Source organism: Vombatus ursinus, unplaced genomic scaffold, assembly GCF_900497805.2.
Source record: "Vombatus ursinus unplaced genomic scaffold, bare-nosed wombat genome assembly UNPS02014778.1, whole genome shotgun sequence".
Taxonomy (NCBI): Eukaryota; Metazoa; Chordata; class Mammalia; order Diprotodontia; family Vombatidae; genus Vombatus; species Vombatus ursinus.
The window spans coordinates 40,848,134-40,871,081 of NW_020954556.1; the positions used below are offsets into that span (position 1 = coordinate 40,848,134).

Below are 22,948 nucleotides of genomic sequence, written 5' to 3' on the forward strand. Positions count from 1 at the left end.
AGAGTCCTAAATCTCCCCCAAGAGGAAAATTCTGAAGTCTCTAGCTGGGGATAGAAACATAATGGATACTGATAGCATCTCTCATGTCAACTTCATCACATAGTCTTATTCTTCCTTCTATAACATGAAGGGAGATTAGCACCATTCATTTCCTCTCTCAAAAATGGCAGCCAGAGCCTTTTCCCTGTGGTGAGACACAGTTTTTGCTGGTGCCAGTGCCATGGGCTGTTGTCCTGCCCACTGTTATAGGTACTGCAAAAATAAGCCTGTTTCTGCAGTAGAGTTCCTGATGCCAAGATAAGAATCCTCAATCTTGGTAGAAAGAAAGTGAAAGTGGATGAATTTCTATTGTGTGGCCATGTGATATCAGATGAATATGGACAGCTGTTATCAGAAGCCTTGGAAGGCACTGGTATCTGTGCTAACAAGTACATGGTGAAGAGTTGTGGCAAGGATGTCTTTCATATTCATGTGTGGCTACATCCTTGTCATGTCATCCACATCAATAAGATGTTGTCATGTGCTGGGGCTGACAGGCTCCATATTGACATGCAGGCAGCCTTTGGAAAGCCCCAGGGCACTGTAGCCCATGTACACATTGGCCAAATTATCATGTAAATTTGTACCAAGGTCCAGAATAAAGAACATGTGATTGAAGCTTCGTGTAGAGCTAAGTTAAAGTTCCCTGGTTGCCAGAAGATCTGCATCTCCAAGAAATGGGGTTTCACTAAGTTCAATGCTGATGAGTTTGAGGATATGATAGCTGAGAAACTTCCCATTCCTGATGGCTGTGGAGTTAAGTACATCCCCAGCCAGGTCCCCTTGGACAAATGGCAGACACTCCACTCATGAGGGGTGTGTGCTGTGACATCTACCTTTTGCAGGCATAAATAAACTAGATACTGCTAAAAAAAATGGCAGCCAGAATTGCCTGAAGTGACTGCAGAGCCCAAGGGGACTACACTAAACAAGAGCTTCACCCTCTCTTCCTCTTAGCAACTCCACTCTGTCCCTCACACAAGCATGTGACATTGATCTCTGACAATGAGGAGAGAGTGCCATATCAATTGGATTTGGACTTGTGTTATTGACATGCTTATCTGTCTATCTATCCATTTATCTACCTACTCATTTATTCATCTATCCATCCATTCCTTTTTCCATGCACTCATTCATCTATTTTAATATTGCTTTGAAATAATTTTAATCTTCTCTATTATGACTTTACATTTTCATATACTTTTCTTCCACATAGTTTTTAGATTAGGGTATTTGTCATATTAACCTATTCACAATGTGACTCATTTTTTGGATCAATTATATCTGAGGAACAGTATAATCTATGATAATGTTTTGTTTCTAGAATTATTTGTAGGTTGATTTTCCAAAAACATTTTGAGGACTATCTGTAGAATGGGATTTTATTTTCTGTCAATACATGAAAGATAGAGAGATTTTGAAGTATAATTGTAAATAACAAATAATTTCACATTAGGTATTTTGCACTGGGAAACTATCATGGCCCAAAATGGTCAGCCTTGACTGTGTGTTTGGTCAAAGTATATCTGCTTATTCCAAAATAATTTTCATAGGGTTTTAAAATGTTCTTTTTGTGATTGAAGAATGTCTATTAATGTTACTTTTTAGGCAAAGAAGAATTTTAATGTTATTAATAACAATGACAAAAAAAATTGGCATTTATATTGTGCTTTAAGGTTTGCAAATTGCCTTAATATTTAATTTGTTTCTATTATTTGTTGCTTGACCCACTCATGCTTTAGGAGTAGATTATTTACTTTCCAATTAACTTTTAGTCTACCTTTCCATGTCCCTTTATTACAAGTAATTTTTATTATATCATGATCTGAAAAGGATGTATTTAATATTTACTCCTACTCATTTTTTTTTAAGTTTAGCTGAAGCATAATATATCCTGCTCCAGTCTTTTACCTTTACTCTGTGTTTCTCTCTGCTTTAAATGTGTTTCTTCTAAACAACATGTTATGTAGGATTCTAGATTTTAAACTTCCATTTTGTGTGAGAGTTCATCCTACTTATATTCACAGTTATGATTACTAATTGTGTATTTCCCTCCATCCTACTTTACCCCTGTTTAGACTTTTCTTCTAACGACCCTCTCCTTCAATCTTCCCTCCCTTCTATCATACCTCTTTTCTTTTCCCTTTCCCCTCATTTTTTTCTATAGGGTGCTAGATTTCTATACCCAACTGAGTGTGTATGTTATTTCTTCCTTGATCCAGATCTGATGAGAGTAAGATTGAAACAATGCTCATTGCCTCCCTTCATTCCTTCTACTACAATAGGTCTTTCATGCCTCTTCATATAATATAATTTACCCCATTCTGTCTCCCCCTTTCCTCTTCTCCCAATACAATCTATTTTTCACCCCTTAATTTTTTATATCATCACATCACAGTCATCTTACACCCACACCCTCTGTCTATGTATACTCCTTCTAAATGCCCTAAAGAGATATAGTTCTCAAAATTTACAGATATCATTTTCCCATTAGCAATGTAAACAGTTCAATCCTATTAAATAACATTATTTTTGTTTACCATTTTATGATCCTCTTGAGTGTTATATTTGAAGATCAAATTTTCTATTCAATATGGTCTTTTCATTAGGAAAGTTTAAAAGTTTCTTGTTTCTTTGAGTGTCCATCTTTTTCTCCTGAAAGATTATGCTCAGTTTTGCTGGGTAGTTGATTCTTGGTTGTAATCTAAGTTCCTTTGCCTTCCAGAATGTCCTATTCAAAGTCTTGCAATCTTTTAACATAGAAGCTGCTAAGTCCTGTGTAATCTTTACTGTGGCTCCTTGATATTTGGATTATTTCTTTTTGGATGCTTGCATTATTTTCTGCTTGACCTGATAGTTCTGAAATTTGACTACAATCTTCCTTAGAGTTGTAATTTTGAAATCTCTTTGAGAAACTGATCAGTGGACTCTTTCAATGACTATTTTACCTTGTGGTCCAAAGATATCAAGGCAGTTTTCCTTGATAATTTCTTGAAAGATACCATCCACGCTCTTTCTTTTAATCATGGCCTTCAGATGGTCCAATATTTTAAAAATTATCTCTCTTGGATCTATTTTCCAGGTCAGTTTTTTTTCCAATGAGATATTTTATATTTTCTTCTATTTTTTTTCATTGTTTTGATTTTGTTTGACTGTTTCTTGATTCTCATAGAGTTATTAGCTTCCACTTGCCCAATTCTAATTTTTAAGGAATTATTTTCTCCAGTTAGTTTTTGTACCTCCTTTTACATTTGGCCAATTTTGTTTTTAAAGGAGTTGTTTTCTTCAGTGGATTTTTCCCCCATTTTACCATTTCTAATATTTAAAGAGTTATTTTCTTCAGTCACTAACCTTACAGAAAGGGCAATTGTGACCCACTTTATTAAAAGCTACATGAGTCACTCTTAACAAACTGATCTTGTTCAAAGAAATGTGTCTCAGTTTTACATTATTGCATTTTACTCACCACAGCATCTCTTTATGTGAGAAAATACTTGTCATTCTTCCTCTTGCTTATTCCCTCTCACAAAGCATCTGTCTTCCTCCCCATCTTTTTTTTTTACATCATTCCAACCTAATAAAATTACTTCTGCATTCCTCTTTCTATGTAGAGTCCTCGTAACTATACTAATAATGATAAAATTCTTAGAAGATATATGTATCATCTTCCCATATAGATCGTATGAGCTGTTTAATCTTATTAAATCTCCTGTTATTTCCTTTTCATATGTGCCTTTTCACTCTTCTCTAGAGTCTTATACTTGAAAGTCAAAATTTCTGTTCAGCTTTGGTCTTTTCATCAGGCATGCTGAAAAGCCCTCTACAGGTCTAACTAGTTTTATTGCACTTTGCTTTATTGTGCTTCATCATTATTGAATTTTATTTTTTGCAAATTTAATGTTTGTAGCAATCTTGTATTAAGCAAGTCTATTAGTAATATTTTTTTCAATAGTATGTGCTCACATTATGTCTTGTGTCACATTTTGGTAATCTTTGAAATTTTTCAAATTTTCTCACTATTATTATACCTGTTATGATGATCTGTTATCAGAAATCTTTGATGTTATTTTTATTACACATTGTGATTGTGTTGAGGCACCACAAACTGACCCCACATTAGACAGTGAATTTAGTCAATAAATATTTTGTATGTTGTGATTGTTCTGCTGATGGGCAATTCCCTCATTTCTCTCCCTTTCCTCAGGTCTTCCTATTCCTTGAGACACAATATTGAAATTAAGGCAATTAGTAACACTACAATGTCCTTTGAGTGTCCAAGTAAAAGGAAGAATCAATCAATGTGGCAAACTTTATTGTTGTCTTATGTAAAAAAAAATGCCACAGACAACCTAAGTTTCAGCAACCACCACCAGATCAGTCAGCAACCATCAATATCAAGGCAAGACCCTCCATCAGCAAAAATATTACAACTCACTGAAGGCCCAGATGATGGTTAGTAGTGTTTAGTGATAAAGTATTTTATTAAGGTATGTACATTGCTCTTTTTAGACAATACTATTAACACACTTTATGAACTCCATTAAAGTGTAAATATAACTTTTATTTGCACTGGAAAACCAAATAAAATCATGTGACTGAATTGTAACAGTCTCTTTATTCTAATGGTCTGGAAATGAACCCTCAATATTTTTGAGGTATGACTGTATTTCATCGAATCCCCATTTTTCACCTTGTAGCATTAAACTCAGTTACTATCAGATTTGGTTATTCTTGGTTGTAATCCCAGTTGTGTTTCCTTCCAGAATATCATATTCTAAACCCTCCACTCATTTAACAGGGTAACAGCTAAATCTTGTATGATTCTGATTATGGTTCCATGATATTTTAATGATTTATTTCTGGTGCTTGAAATATTTTCTCTTTAACTTGGGAGCTCTGGACTTTGGCTATAATATTGCTGGGAGTTTTCATTTGGGGATCTCTTTCAGGTGATTACCTTTTCTTTCAATTTCTATTTTACCTTCTGGCACCAGGATAATGGAGCAGTTTTCCTTGATAGTTTCTTATAATGTGATATCTATGCTCTTTCTGTGATCATGGTTTTCTGCTAATACAATATTTCTTTTATTACTTCTTTTTAATCTATTGTCTACTTCAATTATTTTTCCAATAAGATAGTTAATATTTTCTTCCATTATTTTATTCTTTGGACTTTGTTCTATTGTTTCTTGATGTGTCTTGGAGTCACTAGTTTCCACTTGCCCAATCTTAATTTTTAAGGAATTATTTTCTTCAGTGACGTTTTGTGCCTCTCTTTCCACTTGGCTGATTCTATTTTTAAAGTGTTATTTTTTCAGTATTTTTGTGCCTTTTTGGCCAAGCTGTTAATTTTTTTCATAATTTTCTTCATTTGCTTTTATTTATCTTTACTGTTTTCCCCTACCACTCTTATTTGATTTTGAAAATCAGTTTTTTGACCTTTCCAGAAATTCTTGCTGAGCTTGTATTCAATTAACTTTTTTTTTGTGCCTTTGCTTATAACTTTTGATTTCATCATCATCTTCTGACTTTGTGTCTTGATCTTCCCTATCACCATAGTGATTTTTTAAATCAAATTCTTTTTTTTTTGTTCTTTGCTCATTTTTCACCCAATTTCCTGATTAGGAACTTCATGTTAATGTTGGGTTCTGTTCTCAGCATGGAGGGTAGATGGGGGTCTGTGTCATGTTTCAGGCTTTTTTGTACTATTGTTTTCACATCCAGTCTTGTGATTTTGGAAGTTTTTTGGTGCTTCCAAGATGTTGTGATCTGGGAAGAGGTATGGTCATTGCTCTCCTGTTCTGCACTCAAGCCCTTACCCGGGAAAGACCTCTGATTCCTTGAGATTGCAATCAATATTGATCCTCAATGCCCCTCCTCCTTTTAGGCTGGAAACCACTTTTCCTCAGGGATTTTAATCTCTTTGGTTCAGAAGTGATGCTGCCCCTCAGAACTTCCAATCTCTCTTGACCAAAAGTTCTCCTCTCCACCCATGAAGTATGACCGAGAAATGGGTTTATAGGCAATAGAGTTGCCAAATAGCATCTGGCTTTGTTTCCAGTATTACCACGGGATACCTGAAAATCTCTTTCTGATCAGTTGCCAGGTCCCCTTATTATCTCTGAATTGAGAGCTCTCAAAGCTGCTTTAGTTTTTTTCACCACTACCTAGTCCTTCCACTGGTGTTTCTTCCACATGGACTGCAGTCCAATCTCATCCCCCATTTCTCAGATCTCTCTTTCTGACTTCCTATGTTGTCTTTGCCTAGGAGAATGTCTTACTCTGACCTTTTGTTGGTTTTACCACTCCAGAGTTTTATTTGAAGCTTTATTTTAAAGTTCTTTGGAAGGTAATATTGGGAGAGCTCAGCTGAGGGCTTTTCTTCTATACAATCTTGACTCTACCTCTCCTTATTCACTTTCAATTATTTTGTAGTCATTTTTTTTCAAACTTGTATTGTTGTGGTTATCCTGTATATCATTTTATTGGTGGTGTTTATGTTCCTCTGCATTAATTCAATCATGTTTTACCAACATTCTCTTTATTCATCATATTTATAATGTCTTATCAATGAATATTATTTCATTACATTTATGTACTACAGATGGCCTAGCCAATGCCCAATTAATTGACATCTACTTTTCTCTCAAGGATTTTCAGCTTATTAAAGAAATAAAATATCTTTAGAAAATAATGCATGGTGTATTATAATGCAGCCTTGTGTTTTAATAGTGAAGTATATTTTTAATTCTATGACACATGTAGTAATTCAAACCATCAGTATGTGATCTTACTATTTTTCTCACTACTCATAAGTTTTAGACTTTCATTTCCTCTTAAAAATGTTTGTTCTCTCCTCCTCAGTTTAAAGATTATTTCTCTTGCTAAAGGAGAGAGAAGGAAATCTTCATTTCCATGGTTTTTTTTTCCATTTAAATACTTTTCTACTGTCATAAAGTTTCATTAGTCACATACTTTTCTTAGCACCTGAATCATTTACTTCCTATCCTTTTTTTGTACTTTTACATGGATGAAACTGATGGCCCATGAAGACTTAGTTCTCTGTATTCTGTGATGAATTCAGAGGTATCCATCACTGTCTAAACTCAGTAATGGAAAAAAAGGAGATGTTGGTATTTTCTTACACCTCGGCAAGAGTGATGCATAATCTTGTGATCAAGATACCTACAGGAAAAACCTGACAGTTTGATTGAATTCAGGCATTTATGATGGATATGATGCACAGAAAAGGAAGAAACAAAGAGTTTGATTTGAACCTTCACTCTTCCATGTCAGAAAAGCATCAATGATAAAAAAAGTTTATGCAATTTAAAATATTAATTAGGTTAATATTTGGAAATAAAAATGATCTTTAACTAAAACTAATCCATCATCATTGTTTTGTACTTGATTGAAAATCTTGATGGAAAGTAGTTTATAATCATCAATGCCATCATCAGCAACAATGTATTGAATACACTATTCTGAGTACCATGTACTGTTTTAGGCCTTAGGCTTAGATAGATGTGGTCTCTGATTTTCAAAAGAAAATTACAAAAAAAAGAATCAATTTTATGAAATTTTCCATGAATTTTATTCATTCTATTCCTTCCTCTTATTACCTCAGATGCTTTTAAAATATCATAATAATATTATGCCTCTTAGGACAAAGGATTGGGATAGTGTCCATAAGAAACTAAACTTCAATCCTTATGTTCTTAATGTAATATTGAGGTATAGAAATGATATCTCTCTAAATGCAATTTTTGCTTTTCAGAAATAAGGAGGTAACTGTCCCACTTTAGTCAGGGCTGTGTCTAGAAAACACATTAATATGTTTTACATAATATGAAAATATATTAATAAGTTTTGAGAATTTCCAAAGGAATATTACAAGAATGGTGAAGAATAATTAATTCTTTCCAGAAGAGATACATTTAAAGGAAAGTTGGGTAATTCACAGTGGAGAAAACAAAACTTGTTGAGGCTATGATAGCCTCAAGTAATGAATGTACACACACACACACACACACACACACACACACACACACACACACACCTCTACATGATTTAAAATTGAAGGACCTAGGTTAGAAATCTGATATTGTCACTTATTTTCCTCTGACCTTGGCAAAGTCATTTAATCACTTAATCTTTCTTAGCCTCAGTGTTCTTTGCAAAATGAAAGGATTGGACTCAATGTCTCTAACATAGCTTCCTCCTCTAAATTATAACTGTGTGATCCTATGTGCTAAAGAGGCCATTATGTCAATGAGGGTTTGGATTTTTTTTTCCTACTCAGCCCCAGAGGGAAGAACTGTCAGTAGTGAGTCTAAATTGTAAAGAGACAGATTTAAGCATGAATTCTGGTTTATGAGATTACACAGCCAAAAAATGTTCTCATCATTTGGATCTATTCAAAAGTGGAACTGGTTGCCTCAGTAGGCAATATGTCCCCCCCCTCAGTTGAAGTTTTCAAGTAAAGACATCTTGTGAGTGTCATATTGTGGATTTGGATGGCAACTGAATTAAATACTTGTTGATGATTATTCAGTTCTGAAAATTACAAATCTGTGATGAAATGCATCTTAATAGGGTCATCTTTTTTAGAAATATTATTTCACCTTCGGTGGATTACAAAGGAGTTGAAAAATAAAATGTTATGAAGCAAGAAAAAGCTTCATAGCATCCCAACTTTGATTAGCTTGGTTAACCCTATTCTCCTGGCCATGTTCCAAGGTGGGTAATTCCATTTTGCTTACCTTAATTTCCCCTGTTGTTTCAATTGAAGAAGATATGCTTCACTTCTCTCCCTAATCAAATAAAAAGGAGCATTACTTGCTGAGAATGACTGCTGAATTCCTTTTAAGATGCATTTTAATAAAGGATATATGATCATTCAACAATCTGTATTATCCACTTTAAAGATTTTTAGATCCTTTTAGGATTATAGACCCAATTGGTCAGCATTCCATTCCATTTGGCTCCCTACTAAGGAATGATCTGGTCTACAGAAGTGCATAGTATGACAAGGACTTAGTCATTCAGAAAGAGGTAGTGCCAGTTTCTCATTTCTCTCCTGCAGTTTCCTGTCATTACCTTGAAATGGAAGCCTGAGTAATTTACCAGTATGTGTGATGCTTCAAAGGGCTTTAGTATCATGCCAGGAGGTAGACCTTGTTACATTCTGCCCACTCATACATCTTCAGTTCTCCACCGGTTTTGCATCTTTGCTCCTTGAAGGAAATAAAAGGATAAAGGAGAGACATATATTTTACATACAAATCACGATGTTCTTCATTACTCTTTTTTTGGGGGGGGCAGCAATTGGGATTAAGTGATTTGTCCAGTGTCACACAGCTAGTAAATGCCAAGTGGTTGGTCTAAGGTTGGATTTGAACTCAGGTCCTCCTGACTTCAGTGCAGGTACTCTTTCCACTGTAGCACCTAACTGCCTCTGCTCTTCACTACTCTTGAAGAATGCCATTGCAGGATGATGTCCACATAAGTGTCTGCCTGCCCAATTTAAAATGTTTGATTTCATTCCATTAACATAAAGTGAGGTTCTCTTTTATGCAAGCTCTAAGATATCTCATTGTGTCCTGGAGGTGATGATGGATTATCAAAGGCTATTCTGATGAAATACAATCTGGAAATACATTAAAACTTTATTCCACCAAGATTAGAGAGTCCTATAATAATAGCTAGTCTTTGTATAAAGGCTTCAATTTTAAGAGTAATTTATAAATGTTATTTCAAGGTTTGAGGAAGATAATTCATTGCCTAAAGTGAATGGGAGCTGGGGGAGTTAAACACAGTCATAGCTAACAAATAGCCTCTGCATCCTAGGATCTTCATGATTTTAAAACATTGGCATTTCCATGTATGGGTAAATATTTCCACTCCTATCCCATATAACATTATCACAGAAGAACCATGCAGCTATATTGAATTGCTCCATCAACCAAAGTTATAAAATGGTACAAACAAGTCTTTAATTTATTTAGGAAGAAGCAAATGATTATTACCTAAAGTAAAATGAAACCACATGGGTAATGTCTTGTATTTATTTGAAAGAAAAAGAAATGCTTCTTTTCTTATGTCTAGCAAAACAATTCAATTTAAAGTCACATATTCCAGGAGGATGCCAATGGGGTTCTGTCTTGACACTACTGAGAAGGAATTGCACTTGACAATAGGAGGATCAAATTTCACCCTGTTATCCTTGGCCTTACTAGGTGACAATAATATGAACTTCAAAAGGTAATTAGATCTAGAATTTCTATTTGCACAGGTAGTTGAATTCACTGGAGCAGATAATAATGTTCTTGCAATAGTAATGGCTGAGAAGAGTGCATCAGAAACAGAAACAAAAGAGATACTCAAAAGAAAGGTAGCTTCAGGATTGTACTGGGGTATTGACTTTAAAAGCATGTCAGATAGCTATGCCTAAAGGGAAATTCATGAAAGCTCTATGAGGGGAGAAAAGGAGTTTCCACCACTGAGAAATTGATCTTTGGCTGCATGTACTCTCTAATTTTGAAGCCACTTCTTGGAGAGATCTTGTGTGTACAAGGGAATACTGTATCCTGAGTTTAAGGGAGATTTTTCTCTATCAAATTCACTTGCCATATTTGCTCATGAAATTCTTTCTATGAGGTAATTCAAGCTGATTGTAAATGAGGAATACAACAATGTGGAGGGCAGGGCATGTACTAGAAACTCCAGATCTAAAGTTTAAGTCAATTTCAGTAGAACTTGTGCATATCTCTCAAATAATCAGTTAAGGAACAGGAATTTTGAGGTCAGTATTCTTATTACTGATAACATAACCATCATCATCATCATCATCTTCTTCCCTCTTGATCCCATCTCCTGGCACATCCTATAGGAACTTTCCAATACATTCATAATATCTCTCTCTCTCTCTCTCTCTCTCTCTCTCTCTCTCTCTCTCTCTCTCTCTCACCCACACACACACACACACACACACACACACACACACACACACACACACACACATTTCCTTCCAGGTGAAGCAGTGGTTCTTACACAAATGTGATAAGACCAATATTTTCCTGATACAACATCAGGAAACAAGAAACTGGGAAACATTTTTTTTTCTCTTGGTGAGGCAATCAGGGTTAAGTGACTTGCCCAGGGTCACATAACTAGTTAGTGTCAAGTGTCTGAGGCCAGATTTGAACTCAGGTCCTCCTGAGTCCAGGAGCTCTATCCACTGCACCACCTAGCTGCTCCATGGGAAACATTTTTACAGCAAGTGTTTCTGATAAAGTTCTCATCTCCAAAATATATAGGAATAGAGCAAAAATTATAAGAATATATGTCATTCCCTAATTGATAGATGGTCAAAAGATATGAACAGGTAGTTGTCAGATGAAGAAATTAAAACTATCTCTAGCCACATTAAAAAAATTCTCTAAATCACTATTGATTAGAGAAATGCAAAATAAAATAACTCTGAGATACCATATCACACCTATCAGATTGATTAACATGACAAACAGGAAAATCATAAATGTTGGAGAAGATGTGGGAAAATTAGAGCACTAATGCATTGCTGCTGGAGTTGTGAATTGATTGAACCATTCTGGAGAACAATTTGGAACCATTCTCAAGGGACTATTAAACTGCTAGGTCTGTAATCCAAAGAGATCATTAAAAAGGGAAAAAAGACCCAGAAGTAAAAAAAAAAATACAGCAGCTCTTTGTGTGGTGGCAAAGAATTGGAAATTGAGGAGATGCCCATTAATTGGGGAATGGCTGAACAAGTTGTGGTGTATGAATGTAATAGAATAGTATTGTTCCATAAGAAATGATGGGCAGGCAGATTTCGGAAAAAACCTGGAAAGACTTATATGAACTGATGCTGAGTGAAGTGAGTAGAACAAGGAGAACGTTTTACACTGTGACAGCAACATTGTGTGATCATAGCCTTTGATAGACTTAGCAATGCAATGATCTAAGACAATTCCAAAAAAACTCATGGTGGAAAATGCTATCCAGAGAAAGAACTACAGAGTCTGGATGCAGATCAAAGCATACTATTTTGTGTCTCTCTTCTTTTATTTTTGTTCATTTTTTTCCTGTGTTTTTTTTCCTTTCATTTTGATTCTTTTATCACAACATGACTAATATGGAAATATGTTTAAAATGATTGTACCTGTATACCCTATATCAGATTCCTTCTTAGGAAAGGGTGAAGGCAGGAACAAGGGGAAATTTACAAATAAAAGTCCTTTAAATTATAATGTTGAAAACTGAAAAGAAATAAATATTTTTAAAATAATATTTTAGAAAGGGGAAGAGTTAGAGTATTGCTCTCACCATAGGGATTATGACATTAATTGTAAAACTAGGACCTTCCTCTCCTGAGAGAGAAGAGCATTGTGACTGCACAGTTCAAAAAGTTGCATTCCTTGAACAGCACCAGGCAAAGTATTTTGTACATAGTATACACTTAATAAATACTTGCTGAATTGAATTGAGGAAATAATTAACAGAAATCATATAATTATCTCAATAAATGCAGAAAAAAGCTTTTAACAAATGCAGCACTCATTCCTCTTAAAAGCATTAGAGAGCATAGAAATAAATGCAGTTTTTTCTTAAAATGAAAATAACATCTATATAAAACCATCAGTAAACACTATATGTGATAGGGTTAAGCTAGAAACATTCGCTATCAGTAAACACTATATGTAATAGGGTTAAGCTAGAAACAGTATGATCATGGGTAAAACAAGGATGTCCATTATCATCACTAATTATTCAATATTGTACTAGAAATGTTAGTTTTAGCAATAAGAAAATAAATTGAAGGATTTAGAATAGGCCATGAGGAAATAAATCTATCACTCTTTGTATATGATATGATGGTATACTTAGAGAATCCTTGAGAATCAACTAAAAAGCTACTTGAAATAACTCACTTTAGCAAAGTTGAAGGATATAAAATAAATCCAAATGAATAATGGTTATTTCTATATATTATTAACAGCACTCCAGCAAGAGATAGAAAAAAAATCCATTTAAAATAATGGTAGGCAATATAAAATATTTGGGAGTCTAACTGCCAAAGCAAACCCTGTAACTATGTGAACCCAATTACAAATCATTTTTCACAGAAATAAAGTCAGATCCAAATAATTGAGAAAATATTAGTTGCTCATGGTTAGGCCAAGTTAATATATAAAAAGTCAATTCTACCTAAATTAATTTACTTATTCAGTGCTACACCAATTAAACTACCAAAACATTATTTTATAGATCTAGAAAAAAAATAACAAAATTCATCTCAAAGAATAAAAGTTCCAGAATATCAAGGGAATTAATGAAAAAAAAAATCAAGCAAAGGTGGTCTAGCCATACCGGATCTAAAACTGTATTATAAACCAGGAATCAATCTTATTTGGCTAAGAAATAGAGTGATGGATCAGTGGAACAGGTTAGGTACACAAGACTCAATAATCAATGACTATAGTAAACTACTGTTTGATAAATGAAAAGACTCCAGTTTCAGGGATAAGAACTCAGTATTTGACAAAAATTGCTTGGAAATCTGGGAAATAGTACAGCAAAAACTAGGCATAGATCAACATCTTACACTGTTTACCAAGATAAGGTAGAAATGGGTACAAGATTTAGATATATGTGATGACGCCATAAGCAAATGAGGAGAGTAAGGAATAGTTTACCTGTCATGTCCATGGAGAGGTGAAGAATTTATAACCAAACAAGAGAGAGAGAACATTACGAAATACAAAATGGATAATTTTAATTACATTAAATTAAAAAATGTTTTTGCACAAACAAAGCCGATGGAACCAAGATTAGAAGGGAAACAGAAAGCTGGGAAATAATTTTTACAGTGAATGTCTATGATAAAGGCCTCATTTCTGAAATATATAAAGAAATGAACCAAATTTATAAAAAACAATTCATTCCCCAATTGATAACTGGTCAAAGGATATGAACAGGCAGTTTTCAGATGAAAAAATTAAAGTTATCTGTGGCAATTTGAAAAAAAAATGTTCAAAATCACTATTGATTAGAGAAATTCAAATTAATTCAATTCTGAAATAACACTTCACACCTATCAGATTGGCTAATATGACAAAAAAGGAAAATGATGAATATTGCAGAAGTTGTGGGAAAAGTGGAACACTAATGCATTGTTGGTGGAGTTGTGAACTGATCCAACCATTCTGGAGAATAATTTGTAACTATGCCCAAAGGGCTATAAAACTGTGCATACCCTTTTATCCAGCAATACCACTGCTAGGCCTATATCCCAAAGACATCCAAAAAAGGTGGGAAGGGACCTATTTGTACAAAAAATATTTATAACAGCTCTTTTTGTGGTGGCCAAGAATTGAAATTGAGAGGATGCCCATCAATTAAGGAGTGGCTGAACAAGTTGTGGTATATTAATGTAATGGAGTAGTATTGTGCCATAGAAAATGATAAGCAGGCAGATTTCAAAAAAACAAAACAAAACAAAACAAAAACCTGGAAAGACTTACAAGGACTGATGGAAAGCAAAGTGAGCAGAACCGGGAGAACATTGTACACAACAGCAGCCACACTGTGCAATGACCAACCATTGCTTCTCAGTAATGCAATGATCTAAGACAATTCCAAAAAAGCTCATGATGGAAAATGCTATTCATGTCCAGAAAAAGAAATATAGAGTCAGAATACCAATCAAAGCATACTCTTTTCACTCTTTTTTTTCAATTTGTTAGTTCTTGTATTTTCTCCTTTTGTTCTGATTCTTTTATCATAACATGACTAATGTGGAAATATGTTTATTATGATTGTACATATATAGCCTGTATCAGATTTGTTACTCTCTTGGGAAGGGGGGAAGAAGGGGGAGAGAAAAAATTTGGAACTCAAAATCTTACAAAAGTAAATGTTGATAACTTTAAAAAAAAAGAGGAAAAAAGCTTACTGAATAGTGAAGGAGCAGAAACATGAAAAAATTAGAAAGTTAAGATAAGAAAGAAAGACTTACTTTGGTGGTGGGAGAGGGTTCCACTAATGAATGTTCTTATTGGTGAAAAGAAATGAAAACTTTACACTGGATTAAGCCCAGGAACTTGGGTGCCCAATATGGCTACTTGAGCAGGGACACTGTAAACCCTGGGTTCAATTGGCACCTGGAGGAGTTGGAGAACATGGATCAGAGAAGAGTTTCAGTCACATGTAAGGAAAAAAAAAACATGTTCAATCAGAGAAATTATAGATAAATAGGGAGGGAGATGCACTACTATGACTCTGTTTCCTCTCTGAAACCTGCAATAACATGGCTGTGACTTTGAAAAACAAAGGTGGGGTGGCAGAAATGTTTCATGGTGTAAGCACTACATGGCAGTGACCATAAGCCCTTTAAAGGCAGAGCCTAAAAAGGATACCTTGGAAGTTTTGATTGTATGAAAGATGCAAAGAAAAATAAGAGACTAGATGATTATGGGGGTCATGAATGAGAGAATAAGGTTCTAAAGTAAACAAATAGAGAAGGTAGAAAATAGTGAAAGAATTACAGTTTTTTTGGAAAGGAGTAAAAAAAATAAATTTAAAAAAACCTAGTAAACAAAATTAGCTAAAGGGTATGAGAGGAAGGGTGAATCTACTTGACTAAAGGAGAGGAAAAAAGAGACAGTGGAAATATATTAAAAAAAATAAAAGCTTTAGAAAGGAACTAATTAATCCAGAAGATAAGATGATAGAGTAAGCAGTAAATTGCTGTAACTCACCATACACACCTGCAAAAAACCATAAAGTAGTTCCCAAAACAAATCCTGGAACAACAGAACCAGCAAAAAAAACATGGGGTGAAACATTGTTTTTATTTTTTTAGCTCAAGAAACTTGGAAGATCAGCAAAAAAGGTGAATCTTACTCAGATTATACTCCAGGACAGGAAACATTCCTGCAAACCAGCTGCAAGCCCCACTTCAGCAAATTGGTGGAAGATCCTGAGGCCCAGTTTGGTGGAGCAGGCAAACACCAACACCAGGACTTCCCACATGCCTTAGCATAGCCAGGGGAACCTGCAGACCCCTGCTTGCAGAACCACTAAGTGCTTCAGTGTAGCCCTAGGCAAACAGCATGACAAGGAAATAGGTTAAACTTCCACTACTTCAGTGTAGCCCCAGGGAAACACAGAAATACCCCACCAGGCCTTAACACAGGCCAGCCACCGCCACTAGGACCCCAGCTCAGTACCAGGTAAGCTGACAGAACCCTATGTCTTCCAATAGTGCCAGGCACCCTCTGTCCCACCTCAGTACAGCACCAGATGTGAGGGTCCCCAAAGGTCTCAGGACAACATCCATGAAGAACCAGGTAAATAGCAAGGACCTGTAGCCACTGGCATAAGCCTGTCTCAAGTCTGAAGCAAAGCCCCTTCAACCCTGGCAGCAGAGATCAAATTTAAAAGAAAGGTAAAAAAGGTCAAACAATGAGTAAAAGACAATAAAAATAGAATCTGACCATAGAACATTATTATGGTGAGGGAGTAGATGAAGACACAAATTCAGAAGAGGACAAGAATGTTAAAATATCAATGGGAAAAACCTCAAAGAAAAACAGGAAGTGGTCTCGAGCTCTCATAGAAAAGCTCAAAAGTGAGCTTAAAAATCATATAAGAGAGATTAAAAAAAATGGGAAAAGAAATGAGAATGATGCAAGAGAATCATGAAAAGTCAATAACTTGGAAAACTGCTTCAAAAGTAAAATCAACAAAATGGAAAAGGAGATATAAAAACTCACTGAAGAAAACTACTCCTTAAAGAGTGAATTTGGATAAATGGAAAAGAAAGTACATAAGCTAATTGAGGAAAACAACACCTTAAAAATAAGAATTGAGCAAGTGGAAGCTAATAACTATATGAGACATCAAGAATCAATCAAAAAAAATCAAAAGAATGAAAAAAATGGAATAAAATGTAAAATATCTCATGGGAAAAACAACTGATGTGGAAAAGAGATCCAGGAGACAGTATTGGAATCATTGGACTATGGGAAAGCCATAATCCAAAGGAAGATCTAGAAAGTATCTTTCAAGAAATTATCAAGGAACACTGCCCTGATGTCCTGAAATGAGAGGGTAAAATAGGCAATAAAAGAATTTGCCAATCACTACAGGAAAGAGAGCCCAAAAGACAAATTCCCAGGAACATTACTGCCAAATTTTATCAGGTCAAAGGAACAATACTACAAGTGGCCAGAAAGAAACAATTCAGAGGGCAGAGTCAAGATGGCACAGTAAAAGCAGTGACTTGCTTGAGCTCTCCCCCAAACTCCTCCAAATACCTATAAAAAATGACTTTAAACAATTTATAAAGCAGCAGAATCCACAAAAAGACAGAGTGAAACAAATTTCCAGCCCAAGATAACCTGGATAGTTGATCATAAAGGTATATCACGCTGGGCTGGGAGAGGAGTGCAGTTCCTTGGCATGGGTGTGCAGGCCACAGCAAACCTGGAGCTGGCCTCAGAGGACTGAATTGCTGGCAGCTGTGGTAGTTTCCAGACTTCTCAACCCCTGAAGACCAAAGACAACTTAGAAAGTCGGTGGGAAATGTTTGTTTCTGAGGCGAGAGAGAAGTTCAGGGTCCCAGCTCCATTCCCTGAGCTTAGCCCTGGGGAGGTAGCTGCCTCCTGAGTTTCTGGCCCACAGACTTTGGGCAAATCAAGTGGCTGATCAGAAGGGGATTGTAGGGATCTCTCTGCTGGTGCAGGATTCTCTTGCTGTGCCTGTGCTTGGATCTGGGTGACAGTTCTGGGTGGTGGTCCTGGGGTGAGGAGGAGGTCTGGCACGGTGGAGTTTTCAGTGGCTGTGGAGAAGAAATCCTCCTCACAGTTCCAAGACAGAAAAGAGAGCTTGTGCTCACTCATAGAGCAGAGCACAGGACAGGAAAGGAGTAAACACTTCACCCTTGATCATAGCACCTTAGAAGAACTGAAAATTCACAGGTCCCTAGAAGTAGCTCTGAAAACAGCTGTACAAACCCCCGAAGCTTGAGACAGTACATTCTTCACATTGGAAGCAGACTCTTACCTTAACAAAGAGTTTATAACTTAAGTAATTGGCTGGGATCATGAGCATGCAGCACAAAAAGAGTCAAACTATATTATCTTACTTTAGTGACAAAGAAGATCAAAACACACAACTAGAAAAAGACAATGAAGCCAAAACTCCTACATCCAAAGCCTCCAAGAAAGATATGAATTGGTCCTAGGCCATAGAAGAGCTCAAAAAGGATTTTGAGAAGCAAGTAAAGAGAAGTAGAGGAAAAACTGAGAGTGATACTAAAGGAGACCCAAAAAGATACTGAAGAAAATAACAACTTAAAAAATTGCCTAACCCAAATGGCCAAAGAGGTCCAAAAAGTCAATGAGGAGAAGAATGCCCTAAAAAGCAAAATTGGCCAAATGGAAAAGGAAGTCCAAAAGCTTACTGAAGAAAATACTTCCTTAAAAATCAGAATGGAGAAATTGGAAGCTAGTGACTATTCGAGAAATCAAGACACCGTAAAACTAATCCAAAGGAATGAAAAATTGAAGAGAATGTGAAATAACTCACTGGAAAAACAACTGACTGGAAATAGATCCAGACGAGAGAACTTAAAAATTATTGGACTATCTGAAAGCCATGATCAAAAAAAGAGCCTAGATATCATTTTTCAAGAAATTATCAAGGAAAAATGCCCTAATATTTTAGAACCAGAGGGCAAAATAGAAATTGAAAGAATCCACTGATCTCCTTCTGAAAGAAATTCCCAAAGGAAAACTCCTAGGAATATTGTAGCCAAATACCAGAGTTCCCAGGTCAAGGAGAAAATATTGCAAGCAACCAGAAAGAAACAATTCAAGTACTGTGGAAACGTAATCAGGATAACACAAGATTTAGCAGCTTCTACATTAAGGGATCAGGAGGCATGGAGTGTGATATTCCAGAGGGCAAAGGAGATAGGACTACAACCAAGAATCACCTACCCAGCAAAACTGAGTATAATCCTTCAGGGTAAAAAATGGTCATTCAATGAAATAGAGGACTTTCAAGTATTCCTGAGGAAAAGAACAGAGATGAATATAAAATTTGACTTTCAAATACAAGACTCAAGTGAGACATGGAAGAGGTTAACAGGGAAGAGAAATCATAAGAGACTTATTAAGGTTGAACTGTTTACACTCCGTCAGGGAAAGATGTTATTTTTAACTCATGAGTCCTTTGTCAGTATTAGGGTAGTGTGAGGGAAAAAATATATATGTATGTATAGACAGAGGGCACAGGGTAAATTGAAGGTGAAGGGGTGATATTTGGAAATTAAAATTAAGGGGTGAGAGAGGATTATACTGGAAGAAGGAGAAAGAGAGAAGTAGAATGGGGAACAGACAAGAGAAGGCTTTTACAGTGGGAGGGAAATGGGGGAAGGTGAGAGGGAATGAGTGAATCTTATTCTCATAAGATTTGGCTTAAGGAGGGAATAACATACACAATGGGGTATGGAAATCTATCTTACCCTACAGGAAAATAAGGGGGGAAGGGGACAAGAGAGCAGGGAGCTGATAGAGGGGAGGGCAGATTCTGAGGAGGGCCAGGGTCAAAAGAGAGAATAGAATAAATGGGGTGTAGGATAGGATGAAGGGAAATATATTTAGTTTTTCACAACAGGACTTTTGAAAGTGTTTTACATGACTACACATCTATAACCTGTATCAAGATGCTTGCCTTTTCGATAAGGGTGGGTAGGGAGGGAATAAGCGAGAAAATTTGTAACCCAAAGTTTTAAAAACATGTTAAAATTAAAAAAAAGAAACAATTCAAATATTGGGGAATAACAATCAGGATTACTTAGGACTTGGCAGCTACAACATTAAAGGATCAGAGGTCATGGAGCATAATATTCTGGAAAGCAAAGGAGTTAGGATTACACCAAGAATCACTTAGCTTTGCAAAACTAGGCATAATACATCAAGTGAAAAAATGATCATTCAATGAAATAGAAGGATTTCAAACTTCCATAAGGAGAATACCAAAACTAAACTAAAAATGTAAACTCTAATATCAAGACTCAAGAGAAGCATAAACAGGTAAAAAGGGAAACAAAAACATAAGGGATTCAATAGAGCTAAACTATTTACATCCCTATACATGAAGATGATACTTATAATTCTTAAAAAATTGTATCACTAATAATACAGTTAGAAGAAATATGCATAGAGGTTATGGGTATAAGATGAATAGGAGAGAATGAAATAAAAAAATAAAGAGGGACAGAAGAGAACAATGGGTACAGAAGGAAGGAAAAGGTAGAATGGGGTAAATTATTTCATATGAAGAGGTAGAAAAGACCTGTTACAGTGCAGTGGAGGAGAAGATGGTAGGGTGGGAGATGAGCATCACTTGAACCTTACTCTCATCAGTATTTGCTCAAAGAGGGAATAATATACAAAATCAGTTGAATATAGAAATCTATCTTACCCGGTGGGGAAGAAGGAGTGGAGGAGATGAAGTAAAGGGGGCAGGGCTGACAGAAGGGAGGACAGTTAAGGGGAGATAGTAGACAGAAACAAAACACCAGTGAGGAAAGAAAGGGTGAAAAAAGAGAGAGGACAGACAAAAGGAAAAAAATAGGATGGAAGGAAATACACAGGTAGTAATCATATTTGTGAATGGGATGAACTCTCCCATAAAACAGAAGCAGATAGAGAGTGGATAAAAAACGAGAATCCTACAATGTTGTTTACAATAAACACACCTGAAGCAGAGACAAACATAGAGTAAAGGTAAGGGGATAGAGCAGAATCTATTATGCTTCAGCTGAAAAAAGCAGGAGTAGCAATCCTGATTTCAAAGTTAAAGCAAAAAAAAAAATAAACCTAATTAAAAAAGATAAGGAAATTAAATCTTGTTAAAGTACCATAGAAAGGGAAGTAATATCAATACTAACCATATATGCACCAAGGGGTATAGCATCCAAATTCTTAAAGGAGAAGTTAAGTGGGTTACAGGAAGAAATGTAGAGCAAAAATATACTAGTGGGGTACCTCTACTCTTCCCATTTAAAACTCAATAAATTCAACCAAAAAATAAACAAAAAAGAAACTAAGGAGGTAAATAGAGTATTAGAAGAGTTGGATATGATAGACCTTTGGTATAATTTAGACAGAAATGGTGACACCATAAGTAAATTAGAAGACAAAGGAATAGTCTACCTGTCAGATCTTTGGGAAGGAGAAGAATCCATGACTGAACATGAGATAGAGAACATTACAAATTGTAAAACAGATAATTTTGATTATATTAAATTAAAAAGCTTTGGTACAAACAAATCAAATGCAACCAACATTAGAAGAAAAACAGAAAGATGGGAATCAATCTTTATAGCAAACTTCTCTGATAAAGGCCTCATTTCTCAAATATATAGATAACTGTTTCAAATTCAGAGCAATACAAGCCATTCCTCAGTTGATAAATGGTTAAATACATGAACAGGTAGTTTTCAGATGAAGAAATCAAAGCTATCTATAGATATATGAAGAAGTGCTCTAAATCACTCTTGATTAGAGAAATGAAAATTGAAATATCTCTGAGGTGCGACCTCACACCTATCAGATTGGCTAGTATGACAAAAAAGGAAAATGATAAATACTAGAGAACATGTGGGAAAACTGGGATACTAATGCACTTTTCTTGGAGTTGTGAACTGATCCAACCATTCTGGAGAACAATTTTGACCTATGGCCCAAGGGCAACCAAACTTTTCTTACCCTTTGATCCAGTAATACCACCACATGTATACCAAAGAGATCACAAAAAGGGAAAAGGACCAATAAATGCAAAAGTTTTTATAGCAGGCCACCTTGTGGTGGCAAAATATTTGAAACTGAGGGGATGTCCATCAATTGGGGAATGGCTGAACAAGCTATGGTATATTAATGCAATGGGATACTATTGTGCAATAAGAAATGATTAACAGGAAGATTTCAGAAAAAGAACAAACTAGAATGACTTGTATGAACTGAAGCAAAGTGAAATGAGTAGAATCAGGAAAACATTATACACAGTAACAACTACATTATGTGATGATCAACTGTGAATGACTCACTCTTCTCAGTAATACAATGATCCAAGGTAAGTACAAAGGATTTGTGAAGGAAAATGCTATCCATGTCCAGATAAAGAACTGATGAACTCTGAATGCAGCTCAAACCATATTTTTTTCACTTACTTAATTCTTTCTGGTGTTTTTTTTCTTTTTATCTGTTTCTTCTTTCACAACTGTGACTAATATGAAAATATTTTCACATTATAGCACATGTATAAACTATATCAAGCTGCCTACCATTTTCAGAAGAGAGGAGGTGAAAGAGGGAGGGAGAAAAATTTGGAATTCAAAACTTTGTAAAAATGAATGCAAAAACTTTTCTTGACATATAACTGGAGGAGATAAAATACTATTTAAAAATAAATAAAATAAAATACTATTTAAAATAAATAAAATAAAATAATTAGAGACAGTATAAAAAAGGAACTAATAAAGAAAACCCTAAGGGTAAGGGGTTGAAAAAAGGGGATCAAGACTGAAGGGATGAAAGGCAATGGCAACAGGGCCACTTTAAAAAAAAAGATTAAAATAAAATTACTGAAGGAACATAAGAGCGTATTTATAGAAGAAAAGGGAGAAAACAACTTGAAAAGAACTTTTTAAAAAAATAAATGGAGGTGTTAATTGGGGAATTGCTGAAAAAAGTTATGAAATGCTAATGTAACAAAATCCTATCATGCTACAAAAAATAATTAAAGGGATGATTTCATAGAAACCTGGGAAAATTTGTGTGTACTGATATTGAATAAGGTGAGTATTACAAGG

The 22,948-nt window shown here is 35.3% G+C and overlaps 1 pseudogene; it reads left to right on the top strand.

Moving 5' to 3' along the window:
- Nucleotides 1-220: 220 nt before the first annotated feature.
- Nucleotides 221-852, top strand: LOC114045550 (annotated as a pseudogene).
- The last annotated feature ends 22,096 nt before the right edge of the window (nucleotides 853-22,948 follow it).